Source organism: Vulpes vulpes, chromosome 16 (genome assembly GCF_048418805.1).
Source record: "Vulpes vulpes isolate BD-2025 chromosome 16, VulVul3, whole genome shotgun sequence".
In the NCBI taxonomy this organism is placed as follows: domain Eukaryota; kingdom Metazoa; phylum Chordata; class Mammalia; order Carnivora; family Canidae; genus Vulpes; species Vulpes vulpes.
This window is the reverse complement of record NC_132795.1, coordinates 18,360,116-18,370,245: the sequence shown is the minus strand read 5'-3', so window position 1 is coordinate 18,370,245 and position 10,130 is coordinate 18,360,116.

The window sequence follows — 10,130 nt, the reverse complement described above, 5'->3', positions numbered from 1 at the left end:
TCCAGCTTTTTCTTCTTGGCTTGTACATGGCTGTTCTTTTTCGTGTGTCTCATCACATCATTTCCCTCTACGTGAATTTCTGTGTCCACATTTCTTTTTATAAGGACCCTGTCAAATTGTATTACCATCCTAATGACTTTCAACTGGATTATCTTTGTAAAGACTGTTTCCAAAAAAAAAAAAAAAAATCACTCTCTGAGGTACTGGAGGTTAGGACTTCAACATCTGAAGGGACGCAATTCAGCCCACAATGCCCACACCCAGTGGTTATCACATTGCATGGTTTCATTTTCTTCAGCATATTTGTTTTTATCTGAAATTACATTGTTCATTTTTGGCTCACATCTTGTTATCTGTCTCAGGAAGCTCCACAGAACAGGAACGTTGCCTGTCTTTGGAGCAGACTCTGCTGGTGCCCCTGACATATCCCCTGTTGCCATAGATACCAGCAGCTTCTCACTGCGAGCATCTGCAATGTCCTCAAGCATGCTCGTGAGGCAGGCTGGAGATGCCGGAAGTTACTAACAGGTGAGAGGAGACAGATACCTTAGGTTCCCCTCCCTGCTCTCAAGGACAGTGCTGAAGTTTGCTTTCTGCTGTCTCTGAGAGGTCCAAAGCAGGACTCAGCCAAGTTAACCTCACTGCTCATGAATATACTTACATTGGCTTTCCCCCCTTCTCTGTTTACTTCTTTACTCTCCTGCTGGTGTTTCTAGAATCTCTCCCAAAAAAAACTGCTACAATGAACTCTTGTCACTGGGTCTGCTTCCTGGAGAAACACAACCTAGGACAGTCTTTATCACTGTATTTCGGCATCTAAAACCCTACATAATGCAACATTTATGGTTAATGCTCAATAAACCATGACGAATTAATCAATAGAAGGTGGTGGTAACAGACATTGTCAAGTGCTGTGGAAAGAAGTCCAGTAGAAGAGAACTTTAAAAAAAATGTCAATTTGGTGTTGTGAAATCAGTAGCCACTGCCGGAGGAGCTTATTAGAATGGTAGGGGGGCAAGTCTGATTTTGGTGGGAAAGATGAGGTGTACTGAAAGCTAGGAGCAATGGACAGAAAAGCATTAACTTTAGATGACCACAGGGTGGAAGGAAGCTAGTTCTTTAATTTTTCTGAATGAGAATAATTTGACCATATTTGAGGCTGATTCAATGGAAAAAAGAGAATGATAATACAAGTGAGAAGGGAGACAGCTGAAGGTCAGGATTTTAGATAATAGGTTAGAGGCTGGGTTAGTGAGTACAGGTGGAGGAGTTAGCATGCAGAAATAGAGGCCTCTGGTCTTCCAAAAGAGGCAGGAGGTAAGAACTGGTAAATAGAAATAGGAACAAACATACAAATATACAGTAATACTCTCCTTTTTTTCTGATTTCAAAAGTGACAGGTGTTCATTGCAGAACCTTTGGAACAATAACTAAATTTATTAAGTACTTAACAATATTTCGGGCTCTGGTCTATGTGCTTTACATGTATTAACTCATTTATTCCTCAACATATCATATGAAGTAGGTACTATTTCTATCTCTTTGTTATAGAGGAGAGAGATTGAGTCACTTGCCCAAGGTCACAGGACTGGTCACAATGGCAGACCAGAATATGAACCTACCTTGTCAGGTTCCATAGTCATTCTGTATGAACTGCAAAAAGCCCAAAAGGAAAACTTTTCCATCAGAGAAAATAAATAAACACATATGAAATACTTGGACAGATACAGAAACCACCAAGAGTTTACTGTCACTGCTTCTCTTTTCTCAGGGAAGTGGTTGGCAACCCTGAAGCAAGGAGATGGGGGTAAGTAGAACTCATTAATAGTAATAGTTTGAAGATGTTGCTTCTGGGAAAAGAGAAATGAACTGATGAGGCATTTTGAATAGTGCTAAAGAGTCAGCTTGAGTTTGCAAATATGAAATTGGGGGAAGATCACTCAGCATGATTTAGTGATTTTTCTCAGGGGCACTGAACAGGTGGTTAGGGTAGAATTTGCCATGGGAGGTCCACAGAAAGTCAAGAGAAATTGTTAGTCTTAAAGAGAGTGTGATTGAAATTATTCCATCTTCATTTGGGATCCCTGAAGGCAGACTTTGGAGCAGATATTTGAGAGCAAGCAGTTTACTGGGAGACGACTGTAGGAAAAAATGTTGGGAGGGGAGGGCAGGGAGTGTGACGGGAGGGAAAGATGTCAATAAAGGGTGTGCACTGCAGACAACAGGAGCTTCATCGTGATGGGGACTCTATGAGCCAGTGTGGAAATACATCTCAATTATCTCCCCTGAGGGGATTCCCATTAGCGGATGGTTAGGACTCCTCCAGGGGTAATCATGCCTGAGCTGACAGCTGCTACACCTGGAGGTACAGAGAATTTGGGTGGCCAGAGAAAAGCTTCAAGCAAAGAGATGTTGGCTGGTGGGGGTCTGGTCTACTGGTGCCCATGGGAAAATAAGGTCTGAGGGGATAAAGACCAGGTATCTTGAGTGTCTGCTACAGACAGACCATGGATTTGTGGTGGGTCAGAGAGGTAGCAAGCCTGTAAGAAGCCTAGGAGAGCAGAGGAGCAGTGAGATGAACATTTTTTTGAAAGTTATTTTAAATAGGTAATATTGGCACACAGAATAAAATTCAAGTATGAAAGAATATGCAGTGAAAAGTAAGTCTTTTCTCAGCCTCCATCTCTATCTTCTACTATTGCTAGTGTCCTGTATACCCATTTAGAGATAGTATAGTAGGTACTATGTGTATGTATTATAGGTGTAGATATTCTACATATTCATATTATAGGTATAGGTATTATACATACAAACTAGGTACAGTTAATATATATATAATTTATTTTTACATAAATTACCTCATATATGTGGAAGCATATAATATACTTTGCCTTTTTTACAAGTAAGTGTATCTTAGGGGAAACTTTCATATTATTGCATATAGATTTGCCTCAATTTTTTAAAATAACTGCATAGCATTCAACTTTACAGATATATCACAATTTAATGAGTCTTTTGTTGATGTTTTTTTTAACTCTTTTTTTTCTGAATTATTCTTGTACATGTGTGTTACTGAGCACACTCCAGTGATCTATAGGATACATTCCTAGGAATAGCATTGCTTGGCCAAAGGGCATGTGCATCTAAAACATTGATAGATAGTGCTGAATTTCCTTGAGTCAATACACACACCCATGGCATTGACCATCATAATGAGGCCAAAGAGCAGAAGCACAGTAATTGGGAGGAGAAGAGGGAGGGGCAGTTGGACAAGGAAATGTCAGATATCAAGATTCTGGTGAAGTAGTTCTTATTCCTGTCAAGGTCCAGGGTGTGGCCATTCTAGGAAGTTGTTGGCTTGGAGTGGTGTGCAGGTAAAGGTCAATGATGCAGAAGTCAATGATACAAGGTGTTAGATTAACTCGCCCAGATGATGAGCCACTCTATCCCGGTGTGACACATTATATTAAGTTGTGAAATGCAGTTAGAGAAAACTTCAGCCTTATTATTTATTTATTTATTATTAAAAAAAAGATTTTATTTATTTGACACACACACAGAGAGAGAGAAAACACAAGCAGGGAGAGTGGCAGACGGTGGAAGAGGGAGAAGTAGGCTCCTAGATGAGCAGGGGTCCCGATGTGGGGCTTGATCCCAGGACCCCGGGATCATGACCTGAGCCAAAGGCAGATGCTCTACCGACTGAGCCATTATTTATTTATTTTTAGAAGATTTAGTTTTTCATTTTAGAGAGACAGAGAGATGGAGAGAGAGAAACAGAGAGAGAGCACATGAGCGCAGGGGAGGGGATGGGAGAGGGAGAGGGAGAGAATTTCAAGCAGACTCCCCACTGAGCATGGAGCCCCACACATGGGGCTCTGTCTCATGACCCTGAGATCATGACCTGAGCTGAAGTCAAGAGTCGGAGGCTTAACTGACAGCCATCAGGTGCCCTTCAACTTCCCTTTAAAGGAAAAAATGCCAGATGCCTAGCAATCCTTTCTACTCCAAAATACCAAAATACTCTGGGTATACCAGGGTATATAATAAAATACCAGAAAACTCTTCACACTTAAGCTGAGGGAGAAGTACATCAATCAGCATGGCTGCTCCGGGAGACAGGCAATGATGTCTCTATTTTTTTATGATGACATCTGTGGCAGTGGGACTGGCAGGGCGGTTCTCCTGAATCCTGCAGCTTCAAGTGAATATCACGTAGGCCTGTAGATAACTCATTTTCCAGCATCTCCAGTCTTCCAAGCATTGCTGACTCTGTCAAACCAACCCTGGCCCAGGCACCCCTTTCTTGGTAATAAAACTGATAGCAATAATAACAACAATAGAGGGTAATGATCTAATCAGTTAGGGTTTGTGTTCAGCAGCACGTGGTTTAAATACTGGTTTAAACCAGAGATGATTTCTCTTTTCTCTCCAGTAACAGAGTCCAGAGATAAGCATTCCACAAAAGGTGTACCAGTTCCACAATGCCAGGGTGTCTCAGACTTCTTTCTGCTCCGCTTCCCCCATGCTGACTTCTACCTTGTAGTTTCTGGGTGGCTGCTGCAATGTTAGCCATTATGCCCATGTTCTATGCTAGAGGAAGGAAGAAAGGGTCAAAGGTAAAAGGGAGCATGCCAGATGAATCAACATTTCCCCACCCCTACCTTTTAATGAACTGTCCCAGAAACCCCACTCAGTAATGGAACTTAAATCTCATTGCAGAGTAGTAAGTCACATGGCCACCCTTATCAGAATTGTGGTCATCACAATTCAGTGGCACTTACGTACATCTACAGAGTTGGGTAATGTGTAACCATCACCATCATCCATTTCCAGAATGTCATCATTTGAAATAGAAGCTCTGTACCCACTAATGACCCCCCCCTTTTCCCCATCTCCCCTCAGCCACTGTTAACTTCTCCTTTACTTTCTGTTTGTATGAATTTGCATATTTTAGGTACTTCATAGAAGTGATCATATAATACGTGTCCTTTTGTGGCATGCTCACTTAGCCTTATTGTAGCATGTAGCTTCTTCCATTTGTCTGTTGATGGACATTTGGGTTCTGTCTTGGTCTGTTTGGCTGCTGTAATAAAATACCAGTTCTGGGGGCTGGAAGTGCCAGCATGGTCTGGTTCTGGTAAAAACCCTCTTCTGGGCTGTAGAAGAAAACTCCTTGTTCTGACCTTATATGATAGAAGGGATGGGGGACTTCTGTGGGGCCTCTTTTTGGAGGGAAATTAATCCTACTCATGAGGGCTCTACCCTCATGACCTAATCGCCTCCCAAAGGCCTCATCTCTTCTCTTTGTGTATGTGTGTGTGTTCATGTTTTATTGTTTCAGTAATGATTCTTCTCCATCTCTTACTATCATCATCACATTGGCCATCGGAATCTCAACATATGGTTATGGGAACACAAACATTGAGACCATGCAGGTTGCTTCCGGCATTTGGCTCTTTTAAATAATGCTGCTACGAACACTGGTGTACAGATATCTGTTTGCATTCCTGCTTTCAATTCTTCTAAGTATGTACCTAGGATTTGCTAGATCATGTGGTAATTCTATGTTTAACTTTTTAAGTAGCCAGAAAATGCACTTTACATGTTGTATTTCATTTAGTTTTTACAGACTTGCAATTGTTGATACCACAACAATTCTAATAGAAATAGGGTGAAATTCTAATAGAAAGGAGGCTCCTACTCTGGATCTAACAGATTGGTGCTGCCCACTGAGTAGTGGACTTCTGAGTAGTATAAGCTAAAGTGAGCTGGTTGGAATTATCTCCATTTTAAAAATGAGTAACAGATAAAAAAGGCTAAGGCACTCTTCTCTTGGTAATGAGAGCTCCACTAACTTTCCCTAGCTCTGCCCGTAGGAAGCCTCACCAAGTTTGTGGGGAGCCTTACTGGATTTATACTAGATTCCCTTGACCAGTGTGGCTTGTGAATACCATACCACGAGGTTCCAGGCAGCAGCTGTTTCTACCCCTACGCTTGAACTCAAGCCAACCTGTCACAAATTTATCAAGGAGATGGAACATGAACCTAGTTATTCCGAGATCCAGTAATAGCTCTAAGTATGCACTAGTATAGTGGGTAACAATATGGCCTTGAAATTAGATGACCCCAGCTCTGTAATACAATTTATTGTGTGACCTTCATGGAAATTTTCTAACTTCTCTGTGCCTTAGCTTCCTCATCCATAAATTAAGGATTAATTATAGTGCTTTGATTTTCATATAATTGTGGTGAGGGTCACCTGATTTAACACAGTTAAGAAGTATTTTAGAAAGATGCCTGAACTCTGAAAAGGTTCTGTAAGTGGGGGTAGTGTTAGCAATATTTACATTATGATTATACCCAGGAAGTATAAATTCTGTGAACCATAATAGCTAACTGCAAACTATGGATCAGCATTTATAGCACTGTAATTAGAAGCAAAAACGGAAAAAACAACAAAATTAGGAGGACACATATGAACAAAGCATGGAGAGACACACTCAGATGGGTTGAAAAATTCATTTTTTTTTCATTGTCTTTGGCCTGATGTTACCAGCCTGGAAAATGCTAACCATTTGGCCTTTTAAATTTTTAAAAATTAATTAATTTATTTGAGGGGGGAGGTCGGAGGCACAGAGGGAGAAAGAGAGAGAATCTCAAGCATCCTCCCTACTGAGCGCAGAGCCTGACACAGGCTCCATCTCACAATCCTGAGATCATGACCTGAGCAGAAATCAAGAATCAGACACTCAACTAACTGAGCCATCCAGGCATCCTTGGCCTCTTAAATTTGTTTCTCACCTCCAAATTGGAGAAAGCCACTATTTTCATTGAATCATTGCTAGGATTTACTGAGGCAAAGATAGAGCTTCATAAATTATTATCAGTAAACAAATATAAACACTTAAATTAACAACACGCAGTTGCCCTTCAGCTACAACTGTTATTGTCCAAATGGATTTGGTGTTTGTGACCAGGCTTGGCATAATAATACCAAGCAGGTTGTGGAAAACATGGAAGAGGTTCAGAGACCAAGGACAGACATGAGGAAGAGCTGGAGATGCTACCTAGTGCACTGGACCAGATTAGAATCTGCCCACTGAAGATGTGGGTAGGAAGAACTGCACCAGAGTCAGGAATTTGGGCTAATTTTTATACAGCATTGAAATTAAAATACCAGACAGAGTTCTTGAAAAAAAATGGAGAAATCTGAATCTTGAAAAAAAATGGAGAAATCTGAATCTTTCTTCATGATTATCCAGTGTAATAGAGAAAGAAGTCACACAACCAGCCCGTGGTAAAGCACACATGGGGGATGGGCTGGAGGCTGTCCAGCCTGGAGGTTTCCAGATGAGACCAATTCAGTGAGGTCGTCTGGAACTAGGTATTTATTGAGCAGTCAACTTGCGCCATCTATGGGTCAGTGTGTTTCCTTGCAATTTGAGGACCTTAAGCGGTTGTGACACCTTCAGAGACAATGTGATTGATTGATTAGTTTCTTTCTTTCTTTCTTTCTTTCTTTCTTTCTTTCTTTCTTTCTTTCTTTCTTTCTTTCTTTCAAGATTTTATTTAGTTATTTGAGAGAGAGCATGAGTGGGCTGAGGGGCAGAGGGAGAAGCAGACTCCCCGCTGAGCAGGGAGTGGTGGCGGGGCTCAACCCCAGGACCCTAGGATCATGACCCAGCCAAAGGCAGCCACTTAACCAACTGAGCCACCCAGTGCTCCTGGTTGATTTCATTTTTGTGAAAGCCTTATTTAAGGTTTTGGTTTGCTTGTTTTTGTTTTGGACAGATTAGTTTTTGTGACAGTCAAGAATCTTCTTTTTGTAACATGGAAGAAATTTTGCCTTGAGATGCAGACAGACATGCGTGAAGAGAGGATGCCTGGACATTTGGTGATGTGTTTCTAGTAGCCAGGGAATCCTTTCCCCTACATTAAGTGACAAAGATGACATTTTAAAAAATTCTGTGAGGCTAGGATTTTCCTACAGTTCACTGGAAAAGGGGATGGGCCAAGAGTCGGAGCCATTTTTGCTTTCTCTTGTCCCATGTTTTCTTCTTAGTGCCAACTGGTGTAGGGGAAAGGCTGCTGATTGGGATAAAGGGACCCTCACGTGCTGTGAAGGGTCATTAGGGAGGACTGTCTGGAGGGGATGAGGTGGGTTCTGGATTTTAGAGGAAACCAGAGTCACAGGAAAGAAGGCTACCTGTCCTATGTGTCAGCAGTCCAAGACAGCATCACATAGGAAGAGAAATTGGTTTCTCATGAGATTGTCTCATATGAAGCTTCTACTTTCAGTCTCCATGTCCATGGCACCTCTTTGTTTCTGTGCTAAGCTCCCTCGCCCTCTCCCCGGTCCGACCATGCTGGTGGTCTCTTTTAGTTTCTGGAAAGCACCAAGTTCTCCATCACTAGGGGCCTTTGCAGCTGCTGCCCCCTCTGCTTGAAATGCTCCTTATCCTGATAAGTCTTCTTCATCCTGTTGTTTTCAGCTTAATGGTCACTTCCTGAAGGAGGCCTTGCCTGGTCTGCTTGCATGTGCTGCACGCTGCATTCTTACCCCTCCTTTGGAAATAACATCACCCTTGTGTCTTTGTCTTCTGTGTTGTAAGTAGGACACCCTGTCTGTATCCCCATTCTCCAATAAGAAGCACCTGGTGGGGGGACCAGGAGGGAAAAAATAAGCCAAATTGTACACATTCCATTATTAAGTTTTCTTTGGAAGTTTATTTTAGGAACCAAGCTAAAGATAACCCAATGTGCCCAATCATTATCTCACAGAAGGGTTGGTGGGGAGAGACTGTTATGGGACATATTTTAAGCACAACAATGGGGCAGGCTCCTGTTTTCTGATCCTGTGGAGAGGAGGGAAATATTGTGGGGTGGAAGTTGTTTTTACTTCTGCCCCAGAGGATAGAGGAGGATAGTGATCATGCAGAGAGGCCTCTAAATGGAACATGACAAGACCACCAGACTCAGGAGAAGAGAACTTCTGTCAGTGAATTGAGAAAAGTCATTTCCCAGAGTACAGAGAAGAATTGGAAAAATTATGCCCATAGAGCAATCCTTTAACACATGTACTAATAATATGTGGTAAACTATAAATAAACTACAAAGAAGACTGTGCTGAGGCTTGAGTGTGTTGAGCCCAACTCTGGAGTTGTGCATTTTGGACTGGGGAGGGGATAAGATCCAGTTCTATGCCTTTGTTTTATTTTATTATGAATACAGTACAATCTTGGGGTTATATTCAAAATAATAATATGTAATTTTGAAGGTGAGAAAGAGAAGCAGTATCCTGTGAAGTGATTTTGGCTGTGGTATTTACTGTGAATTGGAGGTCAGTCCAGGAAAGGAGGTGAGTGTTAGGACTGGAGCCAAATTAATGAGGCAGGGGCTGGAGGAGGACCTGGGGCTGAGAGTCTGTAGCATGCTCAGGGTCTCCAGTGGGGTTGCTCAGCTGTCAGGAGGCACCTGCTTCAATAGTTAGTGTCAAGATGGTCCTAGAAAACTGTTCCCAGAGTTTTGTAGGCAACCATTGCCTCACCTGTCTCAGGACCATGTGAGGGTCTTATCAGCATTATTTGAGAATTATATGAGAGACTCACTTTGGGTTGCCAGTGGGAAACACTTGGTTTTGCAAAGGTGGGACAAAAATAGAAGTTGGAGTTTGCGCTTGACTCCTGGTTGGCTGAAGAGATGTGAGAATAATTCGGGGAGAGTGGGACACCAGGTCTTGATGGCTGTACCTTGGCAGTAGTGTGTTTCCTGGGTAATGAGGTCAAGGCATAAGGGGTGTCACTGACACTCCTTTAAGTTTTAGAAAACCCACATAGGCTCAGAGGGAGTGGGTTATGCTATACCCACAGAGTGACTAAATCTTTGAATCCAGTTTGGCTAACATCATGATCCTTTTTTGACAGGGAAAAAAACCTCACTGTTGGATTTAGGAATGTGTATTGAGTTTCTAATGGCCATACAATGTTTCATGGTTCCTTTCATTGTTCTAAAGCCCCCCCTTGCTAATAAATCAAGATCTGGCCCTTCAAAGTTTCTTCTGAAGAATCCATCCTTTAGTGGCTGTAGGAGGCAGTGAAAAAGAGCATTGACCTGGCAGGAGAGTCTGG